We start from the raw sequence: 16462 nt of genomic DNA, 5'->3' as shown, positions 1-16462 counted from the left end.
ACATGCTAGAAACATGTTAAAACATGCTAGCAATACTTAGCTAAGTGCTAAAGCATGCTAATTCAATGAAACAGGATGTTGTTGTTACGCAAGAAGGCAATGTCCATTCTGCACCAAACTTCACACTTTTAATAAACGTTCTGTCCTGAACACATGACCATGCTCATATTCAGTTACAGTCATAGTGCCACCTGCTGGCAACAGGAAGTGACATGTTAAAAACTGTTGTGGACATATAAAAACATATAAAAAAGTGCCATCAAGTGTTAAACATGCTAACAACATACTAGAACCATGCTAAAACATGCTAGCAAACACTTAGCTAAGTGCTAAAGCATGCTATTGCTGCAATTAAATAGGAATTTGCTGTAACACAGGCATGGAATGTCCAATCTGCCCCAAACTTCACACGTTTGATAAGAGTCATGGCCTGAACACATCTACATGAGAATATTCAGTTATAGTAATAGCGCCACCTGCTGTCAACAGGAAGTGACATGTTTAACACTGTTGTGGTCTCCTAATAACATATAAAAAAGAGCCAGCAAGTGCTAAACAGGTTAGCAACATACTAGAAACATGCTAGCAAACACTCAGCTAAGTGCTAAAGCATGCTATTACTGCAATTAAATATGAATTTGCTGTAACTCAGGCATGGAATGTCCAATCTGCCCCAAACTTCACACGTTTGATAAGAATCATGGCCTGAACACACGTCTATGCTCAAATTCAGTTATAGTAATAGCGCCACCTACTGGCAACAGGAAGTGACATGTTTAACACGTTGATGCCGTTCTAGCAACATGTTAAAAATGCCATTGAGTTCTAAACATGCTAGAAACATATTAAAACATGCTAGCAATACTTAGCTAAGTGTTAAAGCATGCTAATTCAATGAAACAGGACTTTGTTGTTACTCAAGAAGGCAATGTACAATCTACCCCAAACTTCACACGTTTGATAAGAGTTATCTCTTGAACACATGTCCATGCTCATATTTAGTTATAGTCATAGCGCCACCTGCTGGCAACAGGAAGTGACGTTTAACACTGTTCTTGACTCCTAATAACATATAAAAAAATGCCAGTAGGTGCTAAACATCCTACCAACATACTAGAGACATGTTAAAACATACTAGCAAACACTTAGCTAAGTGCTAAAGTATGATGTTACTGCAATTAAATATGAATTTGCTGTAACTCAGGCATGGAATGTCCAATCTGCGTCAAACTTCACACTTTTGATAAGCGTTCTGTCCTGAACACATGACCATGCTTATATTCAGTTACAGTCATAGCGCCACCTGCTGGCAACAGGAAGTGACATGTTAACACTGTTATGGACTCCTAATAACATATAAAAAAGTGCCAGCAAGTGTTAAACATGCTAACAACACACTAGAAACATGCTAAAACATGCTAGCAAACTCTTAGCTAAGTGCTAAAGCATGCTATTATTGCAATTAAATAGGAATTTGCTGTAACTCAGGCATGGAATGTCCAATCTGCCCCAAACTTCACACTTTTGATAAGAGTCATGGCCTGAACACATCTGCATGAGAATGTTCAGTTCTAGTAATAGCGCCACCTACTGGCAACAGGAAGTGACATGTTTAACACGTTGATGCCGTTCTAGCAACATGTTAAAAATGCCATTGAGTTCTAAACATGCTAGAAACATGTTAAAACATGCTAACAATGCTTAGCTAAGTGCTAAAGAATGCTAATTCAATGAAACATGACTTTGTTGTTACTCAAGAAGGCAATGTCCAATTTGCACCAAACTTCACACGTTTGATAAGAGTTCTGTCCTGAACACACATCCATGCTCATATTCAGTTATAGTCATAACGCCACCTACTGGCAACAGAAACTGACATGGTTAACACAGTAATGCAGTACTAACCACATAATTATTGTGTACTGAGCATGCTAGAAACAGACTAAACATGCTAGCAACACTTAGCTGAGTCATGAAGCATGCTATTATCACCATTATACAAAACATTTTGTAACTGACTTTGACATACTCTTACTATATATACCTCCTTAAATGTACATTTCCCAACCATGTTCTGTCTTCCTAAAACCACCGAGTGTTGATGGCACGGGTGCGAGGGCCCTTTCATCGCTGCTTGCAGCTTTAATTAGGGCCCGAGCACCGATGGTGTGAGGACCCTCTTGGAATTGCTCTGTTTATTATTATTATTATTATTCTTCTCCGCATTGAATTGCATTTTTGAGGGCCTAAACATGCTCGAAAACTCACAAAACTTTGCACACGCGTCAGAACTGGCGAAAATTTACATCTGATATAGGTTTCAGAATTGGGCGGGGCAAAATGGCTCGATAGCGCCACCTATAAAAGTTCAACGGAGTGCGCCTCCCGCAACGTTCCACGTACGTGCACGAAATTCGGTACATACATGTAATGACCTAATACCTACAAAAAAGTCTATTGGAGCATAGCCCTAAACACAACAGGAAGTCAGCCATTTTGAACTTCCTCTCAGATTTTTGTGCAGTTTTTGCCATTTTCAGGCCTCGTACTTTAACGAACTCCTCCTACAGTTTTAATCTGATCATCTTCAAATTTGGTGAGTGTAATCTTAAGGCCTTTGTGACGTTAAATTGCGAAGATCTTGAGTTTTCGTCAAAGGGCGGGTCCTCGGCGGCCTGACAAATTTCGATGTTTCGCCATGAAACAGGAAGTTGCTGTAACTCAGGCATGGAATGTCCAATCTGCCCCAAACTTCACACGTTTGATAAGAGTTCTGTCCTGAACACATGACCATGCTCATATTCAGTTACAGTCATAGCGCCACCTGCTGGCAACAGGAAGTGACGTTTAACACTGTTCTTGACTCCTAATAACATATAAAAAAATGCCAGTAGGTGCTAAACATCCTACCAACATACTAGAGACATGCTAAAACATGCTAGCAAACTCTTAGCTAAGTGCTAAAGCATGCTATTATTGCAATTAAATAGGAATTTGCTGTAACCCAGGCATGGAATGTCCAATCTGCCCCAAACTTCACACTTTTGATAAGAGTCATGGCCTGAATACATCTACATGAGAATGTTCATTTATAGTAATAGCGCCACCTACTGGCAACAGGAAGTGACATGTTTAACACGTTGATGCCGTTTTAGCAACATGTTAAAAATGCCATTGAGTTCTAAACATGCTAGAAACATGTTAAAACATGCTAACAATGCTTAGCTAAGTGCTAAAGAATGCTAATTCACTGAAACAGGATGTTGTTGTTACTCAAGAAGGCAATGTCCAATCTGCGCCAAACTTCACACTTTTGATAAGCGTTCTGTCCTGAACACATGACCATGCTCATATTCAGTTACAGTCATAGTGCCACCTGCTGGCAACAGGAAGTGACATGTTAAAAACTGTTGTGGACATATAAAAACATATAAAAAAAGTGCCAGCAAGTGCTAAACATGCTAACAACATACTAGAAACATGTTAAAACATGCTAGCAAACACTTAGCTAAGTGCTAAAGCATGCTATTGCTGCAATTAAATTGGAATTTGCTGTAACACAGGCATGGAATGTCCAATCTGCCCCAAACTTCACACGTTTGATAAGAGTCATGGCCTGAACACATCTACATGAGAATATTCAGTTATAGTAATAGCGCCACCTGCTGGCAACAGGAAGTGACATGTTTAACACGTTGATGCCGTTCTAGACGTTCAATGGTTAAAAATGCCATTGAGTTCTAAACATGCTAGAAACATGTTAAAACATGCTAACAATGCTTAGCTAAGTGCTAAAGAATGCTAATTCAATGAAACATGACTTTGTTGTTACTCAAGAAGGCAATTTCCAATTTGCCCCAAACTTCACACGTTTGATAAGAGTCATGGCCTGAATACATCTACATGAGAATGTTCATTTATAGTAATAGCGCCACCTACTGGCAACAGGAAGTGTCATGTTTAACACGTTGATGCCGTTCTAGCAACATGTTAAAAATGCCATTGACTTCTAAAAATGCTAGAAACATGTTAAAACATGCTAGCAATACTTAGCTAAGTGCTAAAGCATGCTAATTCAATGAAACAGGATGTTGTTGTCACTCAAGAAGGCAATGTCCAATCTGCGCCAAACTTCACACTTTTGATAAGCGTTCTGTCCTGAACACATGACCATGCTCATATTCAGTTACAGTCATAGCGCCACCTGCTGGCAACAGGAAGTGACATGTTAAACACTGTTGTGGACTCCTGATAACATATAAAAAAGTGCCAGCAAGTGCTAAACATGCTAACAACATACTAGAAACATGTTAGCAAACACTTAGCTAAGTGCTAAAGCATGCTATTGCTGCAAATAAATAGGAAGTTGCTGTAACTAAGGCATGGAATGTCCAATCTGCCCCAAACTTCACACTTTTGATAAGCGTTCTGTCCTGAACACATGACCATGCTCATATTCAGTTATAGTCATAGCGCCACCTGCTGGCAACAGGAAGTGACATGTTTAACACTCTTGTGGACTCCTGATAACATATAAAAAAGTGCCAGCAAGTGCTAAACATGCTAACAACATACTAGAAACATGCTAAAACATGCTAGCAAACACTTAGCTAAGTGCTAAAGCATGCTATTACTGCAATTAAATAGAAATTTGTTGTAACTCAGGCACAGAATGGCTGCGTTCGAAACCGCATACTCAATGAGTAGGTACTTAATTTCAATGAGTACTTACTTAATGAGCGCTAAAAGAGTAGGTACTTTATAGCCAGATCTCGTTGAGTATGAATGAGAACCGGACATCTGCCATGTTGACGATATCATGTGACCTACGACGCGTTATCACACGCGCAACAACTTAAAAGATTTGAACGACACGTTTAATTCATCTATCTGTAAATATCATGATATTGATTAAACTTGCTCATTTTGTGGTCTTTTTGAAGAAACTGCTGCCCATTTATTTTGTGAGTACATTTAGGGTTGATTTAAGTTCTTATATTTAACCCTACTAATGTGACCCACCGTTTTATCCTTAACGATATTTATTTTTATTACGAAATCCCAAAATTGTCATCTCTTGAATATGTTGTTAATTTCTTTATTTTATATCCAAACATTTTCATCCATAAGCAAAAGTGGCTTACTGCTTTGTTTTCCTCTTTTTCTTGTTAAATTTAACTATCGTTTCATCCCTCAGGCCTATAAATAACAGAAAATGCATTTTTTTAAATGTATTATATAATTATTTAAGAAAATATATATTGATATTCAACCTTATAGGTTTTTTCCTGTGTATAAAATCTCATAATATGTTTGCAAACCCATGATATATATATATATATATTATATTATATATATATATGCATGTATAAATACATACATACATATACATACATACATTTACCTCACATTTACTCGACAGCCCTACCTAGAACGGTTTTCCTCAGCGTTTGTAATGTCTGCACAAAGGGAGATTCACCTTTGGAGAAAACTGTTGATTTTATACTCGAAAAATATAAGTATCATTATTAAAAATTAATATTACCCCAGAATGAATTGCATTGCTCCCAGCCCAAAACATACAATAATAACAACGATAAATGCTGATCAATTAATTATATTACTTTTTACTGTAAATTATATAATTCAATAAAACAAACAAAATGTAATGTATATCATATGACATAGCTATGCATGAATACACTCTAGATGTGTATATAGTGAACATCTACATTTTCCTTCAAACAATAAATAAAGCATTAATTAATTGTATTTTATTTACTGACAACAATGAGAAATATTAATAAATTAGTAAAAGAATGAATCAAAGTCACCATCACACAATAAACAAATGCATATACAAGTCAACACATGAAACAAAGCTTTATTACAATCATGTATGTAGGCTACAGGCACTGAACCCCACATCCTTCTGCCATCTCAACACAGCGGTGCCCATTCTGCAGATTTATTCTGATGAATCAGCTGACCGCCAGAGGTGAGCCGTTCCCTCGTGCCTGAGGTTGTTGCGTGATGTGTTGTGCTTCACAATCTGAGGCAATAAAGGCAGGTGGAGTGATGGTGGGTCTCATGAGGGCAGGTGGAGGTTCTCATAAGGGCAGGTGGAGTGATGGAGGGTCTCATCCATGGCACCATCTCCAGGATTCAGCTCTGTGCTCTTCGTCCTCAGTGCTCACACCAGTCTGCTGACATTTCAGATCCTACAAAATGCACAAACATAACACAAAAGCAGTAATTTTAACATCACAATGTCATTTGATTTCAGTATTATTTAGATGACAAAAATGCTTTTTTCCACAAATGCCGCCATCATCTTTCTTTGCAGGTCCTGCTCCACCACAAAAGCTGTGCAGCAAATGCACAGAAATCAAGAATCAGAAAAGTGCTGTAATAGCTCTGTTTGAAATTACAATAATTAAAATAAACTACAACTTAATATTTAAATAGTTGTTGTTATCCATTTCTGTAATGTCACAAAGTCTTTGATGGCAGCATTCAGCTTCATGAGCCACTCTAACATCCAGACCAGACTCACGTTACCTCTGTGATTTATGAGCTCAACACTACATTTACATGTTGAGGTTGTTTTAACTTTTAGTTTTTATCCAATATAAATGTTCCTCAATTTATCAACTAATGGACAAATAAAATAGATAACTTATGTTTAGTTACTTTATAGATTTGTTCTACATAATAGCACACATACATCACTCAGATGCCTATTTCATATAGTAATCTGCAATTCTTATAGAAGAGTTTCTTGCCAGATATTAAATAGACATTTAGTAATTGTATTTAAGATGTATACGGTTTAAAATGTATGCAAATCCACTTTGGAGACGTATGTGTCCTTACTGGAGCTTCTCTGTTAGCTATACATAATAAAATGTGATTTACAGCAAAATCACAAATAGCCTATACAGCGTCTTTACACCTTAAACAATTCAACAGTTTACTGTACAGTAGTTCAACACATGCGATCATTTGATTTGTAATACTCACATTTGAGTCTCGTCCGTCATCCTTTCCGTCACGTTCGAGTATGACCTATCCTTCTTCTTCTTTTTTGTGACGTATCCTCTCGCGTGGCCTCCTGGGATAGAAGAGTATCCATCGGTCGAGCACTCAAAAATCTGGCTGGAAGCAGTAAGCCATCCGGGAACTTCTCGCCTACTCTTTTATGAATACTGATGTTTCGAACGTACTGCTTCCTTCACGTACTGTTTTCGCCTACTATATAGTAGGAAAGTAGGCATATTCGAACGCACTTAAGTCCGAATCTCGCGATAATTAGTACGTCACCCAGGTAATTCTCGCCTACTCTTTTGGATTCGTACATACTTTTTCGCTCGCCTACTCTTTTTCCCATACTAAATAGTAGGGAAGTATGCGGTTTCGAACGCAGCCAATGTCCAATCTGCCCCAGACTTCACACGTTTGATAAGAGTCATGGCCTGAACACATCTACATGAGAATATTCAGTTATAGTAATAGCGCCACCTACTGGTAACAGGAAGTGTCATGTTTAACACGTTGATGCCGTTCTAGCAACATGTTAAAAATGCCATTGACTTCTAAAAATGCTAGAAACATGTTAAAACATGCTAGCAATACTTAGCTAATTCAATGAAACAGGATGTTGTTGTTACTCAAGAAGGCAATGTCCAATCTGCGCCAAACTTCACACTTTTGATAAGCGTTCTGTCCTGAACACATGACCATGCTCATTCAGTTACAGTCATAGCACCGCCTGCTGGTAACAGGAAGTGACATGTTAAACACTGTTGTGGACTCCTGATAACATATAAAAAAGTGCCAGCAAGTGCTAAACACGCTAACAACATACTAGAAACATATTAGCAAACACTTAGCTAAGTGCTAAAGCATGCTATTGCTGCAATTAAATATGAATTTGCTGTAACACAGGCATGGAATGTCCAATCTGCCCCAAACTTAATATGTAACATGCAAGAAACATGCTAGCAACACCTAGCTAAGTTCTAAAGCATGCTAGAAATGCTAAAGGAAGTTGTTGTAACTTAGGCATACAATGTCCAATCTACCCCAAACTTCAAACGTTTGATAATAGTTATCTCCTGAACACAAGTCCATGCTCATATTCAGATATAGTCATAGCGCCGCCTGCTGGCAACAGGAAGTGACGTTTAACACTATTCTGGACTCCTAATAACATATAAAAAAGTGTCACCAACTGCGGACTCCTAATAACATATAAAAAAGTGTCACCAACTGCTAAACATGTTAGCAACATACTAGAAACATGCAATCAAATACTTAGCTAAGTGTTAAAGCATCCTATTACTGCAATTAAATATGAATTTGCTGTAACTCAGGCATTCAATGTCCAATCTACCCCAAAATTAATATGTAATATGCTAGAAACATCATAAAACATGCTAGAAATGCTAAAGGAAGTTGTTGTAACTCAAGCATACAATGTCCAATCTGCCCCAAACTCCACATGTTTGATAAAAGTCCTGCACTGAACACATCTACATAGCGATATTCAGATATAGACATAGCCCCACCTACTGGCAACAGAAACTGACATGGTTAACACAGTAATGCAGTACTAACCACATAACTATTGTGTACTAAGCATGCTAAAAACATACTAAACATGCTAGCAACTACTATATATACCTCCTTAAATGCACATTTTCCAACCATGCTCTGTCTTCCTAAAGCCACCGGGTGGCGGCGGCACGGGTGCGAGGGCCCTTTCATCGCTGCTTGCAGCTTTAATTAGGGCCCGAGCACCGATGGTGTGAGGACCCTCTTGGAATTGCTCTGTTTATTATTATTAGGGCCCGAGCACCGATGGTGTGAGGACCCTCTTGGAATTGCTCTGTTTATTAGGGCCCGAGCACCGATGGTGTGAGGACCCTCTTGGAATTGCTCTGTTTATTATTATTATTATTATTATTCTTCTTCTTCTTCTTCTCCGCATTGAATTGCATTTTTGAGGGCCTAAACATGCTCGAAAACTCACGAAACTTTGCACACGCGTCAGAACTGGCGAAAATTTACATCTGATATAGGTTTCAGAATTGGACGGGGCAAAACGGCTCGATAGCGCCACCTATAAAAGTTCAACGGAGTGCGCCTCCCGCAACGTTCCACGTACGTGCACGAAATTCGGTACATACATGTAATGACCTAATACCTACAAAAAAGTCTCTTGGAGCATAGCCCTAAACACAACAGGAAGTCAGCCATTTTGAACTTCCTCTCAGATTTTTGTGCAGTTTTTGCTATTTTCAGGCCTCGTACTTTAACGAACTCCTCCTACAGTTTTAATCTGATCATCTTCAAATTTGGTGAGTGTAATCTTAAGGCCTTTGCGACGTTAAATTGCGAAGATCTTGAGTTTTCGTCAAAGGGCGGGTCCTCGGTGACCTGACAAATTTCGATGTTTCGCCATGAAACAGGAAGTTGCTGTAACTCAGGCATGGAATGTCCAATCTGCCCCAAACTTCACACTTTTGATAAGCGTTCTGTCCTGAACACATGACCATGCTCATATTCAGTTACAGTCATAGCGCCACCTGCTGGCAACAGGAAGTGACATGTTTAACACTGTTATGGACTCCTAATAACATATAAAAAAGTGCCAGCAAGTGCTAAACATGCTAACAACATACTAGAAGCATGCTAAAACATGCTAGCAAACTCTTAGCTAAGTGCTAAAGCATGCTATTATTGCAATTAAATAGGAATTTGCTGTAACTCAGGCATGGAATGTCCAATCTGCCCCAAACTTCACACTTTTGATAAGCGTTCTGTCCTGAACACATCTACATGAGAACATTCAGTTATAGTAATAGCGCCACCTACTGGTAACAGGAAGTGTCATGTTTAACACGTTGATGCCATTCTAGCAACATGTTAAAAATGCCATTGAGGTCTAAACATGCTAGAAACATGTTAAAACATGCTAGCTAATGTTAAAACATGCTAGCAATACTTAGCTAAGTGGTAAAGCATGCTAATTCAATGAAACAGGATGTTGTTGTTACTCAAGAAGGCAATGTCCAATCTGCCCCAAACTTCACACTTTTGATAAGCGTTCTGTCCTGAACACATGACCATGCTCATATTCAGTTACAGTCATAGCGCCACCTGCTGGCAACAGGAAGTGACATGTTTAACACTGTTATGGACTCCTAATAACATATAAAAAAGTGCCAGCAAGTGTTAAACATGCTAACAACATACTAGAAAAATGCTAAAACATGCTAGCAAACTCTTAGCTAAGTGCTAAAGCATGCTATTATTGCAATTAAATAGGAATTTGCTGTAACTCAGACATGGAATGTCCAATCTGCCCCAAACTTCACACTTTTGATAAGAGTCATGGCCTGAATACATCTACATGAGAATGTTCATTTATAGTAATAGCGCCACCTACTGGCAACAGGAAGTGACATGTTTAACACATTGATGCCGTTCTAGCAACATGTTAAAAATGCCATTGAGTTCTAAACATGCTAGAAACATGTTAAAACATGCTAACAATGCTTAGCTAAGTGCTAAAGAATGCTAATTCAATGAAACATGACTTTTTTGTTACTCAAGAAGGCAATTTCCAATTTGCACCAAACTTCACACGTTTGATAAGAGTTCTGTCCTGAACACACATCCATGCTCATATTCAGCTATAGTCATAACGCCACCTACTGGCAACAGAAACTGACATGGTTAACACAGTAATGCAGTACTAACCACATAATTATTGTGTACTAAGCATGCTAGAAACAGACTAAACATGCTAGCAACACTTAGCTGAGTCATGAAGCATGCTATTATCACCATTATACAAAACATTTTGTAACTGACTTTGACATACTCTTACTATATATACCTCCTTAAATGTACATTTCCCAACCATGCTCTGTCTTCCTAAAGCCACAAAGTGTTGATGGCACGGGTGCGAGGGCCCTTTCATCGCTGCTTGCAGCTTTAATTATTATTATTATTATTATTATTATTATTCTTCTTCTCCGCATTGAATTGCATTTTTGAGGGCCTAAACATGCGCGAAAACTCACGAAACTTTGCACACGCGTCAGAACTGGCGAAAATTTACATCTGATATAGGTTTCAGAATTGGACGGGGCAAAACGGCTCGATAGCGCCACCTATAAAAGTTCAACGGAGTGCGCCTCCCGCAACGTTCCACGTACGTGCACGAAATTCGGTACATACATGTAATGACCTAATACCTACAAAAAAGTCTCTTGGAGCATAGCCCTAAACCCAACAGGAAGTCAGCCATTTTGAACTTCCTCCCAGATTTTTGTGCAGTTTTTGACATTTTCAGGCCTCATACTTTAACGAACTCCTCCTACAGTTTTAATCTGATCATCTTCAAATTTGGTGAGTGTAATCTTAAGGTCTTTGCGACGTTAAATTGCGAAGATCTTGAGTTTTCGTCGAAGGGCGGGTCCTCGGCGGCCTGACAAATTTTGATGTTTCGCCATGAAACAGGAAGTTGCTGTAACTCAGGCATGGAATGTCCAATCTGCCCCAAACTTCATACGTTTGATAAGAGTTCTGTCCTGAACACATGACCATGCTCATATTCAGTTATAGTCATAGCGCCACCTGCTGGCAACAGAAAGTGACATGTTTAACACTGTTATGGACTCCTAATAACATATAAAAAAGTGCCAGCAAGTGCTAAACATAATAACAACATACTAGAAGCATGCTAAAACATGCTAGCAAACTCTTAGCTAAGTGCTAAAGCATGCTATTATTGCAATTAAATAGGAATTTGCTGTAACTCAGGCATGGAATGTCCAATCTGCCCCAAACTTCACACTTTTGATAAGCGTTCTGTCCTGAACATATCTACATGAGAATATTCAGTTATAGTAATAGCGCCACCTACTGGTAACAGGAAGTGTCATGTTTAACACGTTGATGCCATTCTAGCAACATGTTAAAAATGCCATTGACTTCTAAACATGCTAGAAACATGTTAAAACATACTAGCAATACTTAGCTAAGTGCTAAAGCATGCTAATTCAATGAAACAGGATGTTGTTGTTACTCAAGAAGGCAATGTCCAATCTGCGCCAAACTTCACACTTTTAATAAACGTTCTGTCCTGAACACATGACCATGCTCATATTCAGTTATAGTCATAGCGCCACCTGCTGGCAACAGGAAGTGACATGTTTAACACTGTTATGGACTCCTAATAACATATAAAAAAGTGCCAGCAAGTGCTAAACATGCTAACAACATACTAGAAGCATGCTAAAACATGCTAGCAAACTCTTAGCTAAGTGCTAAAGCATGCTATTATTGCAATTAAATAGGAATTTGCTGTAACTCAGGCATGGAATGTCCAATCTGCCCCAAACTTCACACTTTTGATAAGCGTTCTGTCCTGAACATATCTACATGAGAATATTCAGTTATAGTAATAGCGCCACCTACTGGTAACAGGAAGTGTCATGTTTAACACGTTGATGCCATTCTAGCAACATGTTAAAAATGCCATTGACTTCTAAACATGCTAGAAACATGTTAAAACATACTAGCAATACTTAGCTAAGTGCTAAAGCATGCTAATTCAATGAAACAGGATGTTGTTGTTACTCAAGAAGGCAATGTCCAATCTGCGCCAAACTTCACACTTTTAATAAACGTTCTGTCCTGAACACATGACCATGCTCATATTCAGTTATAGTCATAGCGCCACCTGCTGGCAACAGGAAGTGACATGTTTAACACTGTTATGGACTCCTAATAACATATAAAAAAGTGCCAGCAAGTGCTAAACATGCTAACAACATACTAGAAGCATGCTAAAACATGCTAGCAAACTCTTAGCTAAGTGCTAAAGCATGCTATTATTGCAATTAAATAGGAATTTGCTGTAACTCAGGCATGGAATGTCCAATCTGCCCCAAACTTCACACTTTTGATAAGCGTTCTGTCCTGAACATATCTACATGAGAATATTCAGTTATAGTTATAGTGCCACCTGCTGGCAACAGGAAGTGACGTTTAACACTGTTCTTGACTCCTAATAACATATAAAAAAATGCCAGTAGGTGCTAAACATCCTACCAACATACTATAGACATGCTAAAACATACTAGCAAACACTTAGCTAAGTGCTAAAGAATGATATTACTGCAATTAAATATGAATTTGCTGTAACTCAGGCATGGAATGTCCAATCTGCCCCAAACTTCACACTTTTGATAAGCGTTCTGTCCTGAACACATGACCATGCTTATATTCAGTTACAGTCATAGCGCCACCTGCTGGCAACAGGAAGTGACATGTTTAACACTGTTATGGACTCCTAATAACATATAAAAAAGTGCCAGCAAGTGTTAAACATGCTAACAACATACTAGAAACATGCTAAAACATGCTAGCAAACTCTTAGCCAAGTGCTAAAGCATGCTATTATTGCAATTAAATAGGAATTTGCTGTAACTCAGGCATGGAATGTCCAATCTGCCCCAAACTTCACACTTTTGATAAGAGTCATGGCCTGAACACATCTACATGAGAATGTTCAATTATAGTAATAGCGCCACCAACTGGCAACAGGAAGTGACATGTTTAACACGTTGATGCCGTTCTAGCAACATGTTAAAAATGCCATTGAGTTCTAAACATGCTAGAAACATGTTAAAACATGCTAACAATGCTTAGCTAAGTGCTAAAGCATGCTAATTCAATTAAACATGACTTTGTTGTTACTCAAGAAGGCAATGTCCAATTTGCACCAAACTTCACACGTTTGATAAGAGTTCTGTCCTGAACACACATCCAAGCTCATATTCAGTTATAGTCATAACGCCACCTACTGGCAACAGAAACTGACATGGTTAACACAGTAATGCAGTACTAACCACATAATTATTGTGTACTAAGCATGCTAGAAACACACTAAACATGCTAGCAACACTTAGCTGAGTCATGAAGCATGCTATTATCACCATTATACAAAACATTTTGTAACTGACTTTGACATACTCTTACTATATATACCTCCTTAAATGTACATTTCCCAACCATGCTCTGTCTTCCTAAAGCCACCGAGTGTTGATGGCACGGGTGCGAGGGCCCTTTCATCGCTGCTTGCAGCTTTAATTATTATTATTCTTCTTCTTCTCCGCATTTAATTGCATTTTTGAGGGCCTAAACATGCTCGAAAACTCACGAAACTTTGCACACGCGTCAGAACTGGCGAAAATTTACATCTGATATAGGTTTCAGAATTGGACGGGGCAAAATGGCTCGATAGCGCCACCTATAAAAGTTCAACGGAGTGCGCCTCCCGCAACGTTCCACGTACGTGCACGAAATTCGGTACATACATGTAATGACCTAATACCTACAAAAAAGTCTCTTGGAGCATAGCCCTAAACACAACAGGAAGTCAGCCATTTTGAACTTCCTCTCAGATTTTTGTGCAGTTTTTGCCATTTTCAGGCCTCGTACTTTAACGAACTCCTCCTACAGTTTTAATCTGATCATCTTCAAATTTGGTGAGTGTAATCTTAAGGCCTTTGCGACGTTAAATTGCGAAGATCTTGAGTTTTCGTCAAAGGGCGGGTCCTCGGCGGCCTGACAAATTTCGATGTTTCGCCATGAAACAGGAAGTTGCTGTAACTCAGGCATGGAATGTCCAATCTGCCCCAAACTTCACACTTTTGATAAGCGTTCTGTCCTGAACACATGACCCTGCTCATATTCAGTTACAGTCATAGCGCCACCTGCTGGCAACAGGAAGTGACATGTTTAACACTGATATGGACTCCTAATAACATATAAAAAAGTGCCAGCAAGTGCTAAACATGCTAACAACATAATAGAAGCATGCTAAAACATGCTAGCAAACTCTTAGCTAAGTGCTAAAGCATGCTATTATTGCAATTAAATAGGAATTTGCTGTAACTCAGGCATGGAATGTCCAATCTGCCCCAAACTTCACACTTTTGATAAGCGTTCTGTCCTGAACACATCTACATGAGAAAATTCAGTTATAGTAATAGCGGCACCTACTGGTAACAGGAAGTGACATGTTTAACACTCTTGTGGTCTCCTAATAACATATAAAAAAGAGCCAACAAGTGCTAAACAGGTTAGCAACATACTAGAAACATGCTAGCAAACACTTAGCTAAGTGCTAAAGCATGCTATTACTGCAATTAAATAGGAATTTGCTGTAACTCAGGCATGTAATGTCCAATCTGCCCCAAACTTCACACATTTGATAAGAATCATGGCCTGAACACATGTCTATGCTCAAATTCAGTTATAGTAATAGCACCACCTACTGGCTACAGGAAGTGACATGTTTAACACTTTGATGCCGTTCTAGCAACATGTTAAAAATGCCATTGAGTTCTATACATGCTAGAAACATGTTAAAACATGCTAGCAGTACTTAGCTAAGTGCTAAACCATTCTAATTCAATGAAACAGGACTTTGTTGTTACTCAAGAAGGCAATGTACAATCTACCCCAAACTTCACACGTTTGATAAGAGTTATCTCTTGAACACATGTCCATGCTCATATTTAGTTATAGTCATAGCGCCACCTGCTGGCAACAGGAAGTGACGTTTAACACTGTTCTTGACTCCTAATAACATATAAAAAAATGCAAGTAGGTGCTAAACATCCTACCAACATACTAGAGACTTGCTAAAACATACTAGCAAACACTTAGCTAAGTGCTAAAGAATGATATTACTGCAATTAAATATGAATTTGCTGTAACTCAGGCAAGGAATGTCCAATCTGCCCCAAACTTCACACTTTTGATAAGCGTTCTGTCCTGAACACATGATCATGCTTACAGTCATAGCGCCACCTGCTGGCAGCAGGAAGTGACATGTTTAACACTGTTATGGACTCCTAATAACATATAAAAAAGTGCCAGCAAGTGCTAAACATGCTAACAACATACTAGAAACATGCTAAAACATGCTAGCAAACTCTTAGCTAAGTGCTAAAGCATGCTATTATTGCAATTAAATAGGAATTTGCTGTAATTCAGGCATGGAATGTCCAATCTGCCCCAAACTTCACACATTTGATAAGAATCATGGCCTGAACACATGTCTATGCTCAAATTCAGTTATAGTAATAGCGCCACCTACTGGCAACAGGAAGTGACATGTTTAACACTTTTATGCCGTTCTAGCAACATGTTAAAAATGCCATTGAGTTCTAAACATGCTAGAAACATGTTAAAACATGCTAACAATGCTTAGCTAAGTGCTAAAGAATGTTAATTCAATGAAACATGACTTTGTTGTTACTCAAGAAGGCAATGTCCAATTTGCACCAAACTTCACACGTTTGATAAGAGTTCTGTCCTGAACACACATCCATGCTCATATTCAGTTATAGCCATAACGCCACCTACTGGCAAC

At 38.6% G+C, this 16462-nt stretch overlaps 1 protein-coding gene and 1 long non-coding RNA gene across 2 annotated transcripts in view; one reads left to right on the top strand and one right to left on the bottom strand.

The window, feature by feature from the left end:
- Nucleotides 1-16462, top strand: part of LOC308682981 (ADP-ribosyl cyclase/cyclic ADP-ribose hydrolase 1) — a gene marked incomplete at its 3' end in the record, with an annotated part of 401807 nt that overhangs the window by 156940 nt on the left and 228405 nt on the right. The window lies entirely within an intron of this gene.
- Nucleotides 5868-7332, bottom strand: LOC308682983. Its single transcript, XR_014029215.1, has 2 exons — nucleotides 7024-7332; nucleotides 5868-6221 (listed from the first exon to the last, which is right to left on the bottom strand). It is a non-coding gene; the product is annotated as an uncharacterized lncRNA (long non-coding RNA).

Source organism: Scardinius erythrophthalmus, assembly GCF_964197995.2.
Source record: "Scardinius erythrophthalmus genome assembly, chromosome: 22".
NCBI classification, from domain to species: domain Eukaryota; kingdom Metazoa; phylum Chordata; class Actinopteri; order Cypriniformes; family Leuciscidae; genus Scardinius; species Scardinius erythrophthalmus.
This window is presented reverse-complemented; position numbering and strand designations above follow the sequence as displayed.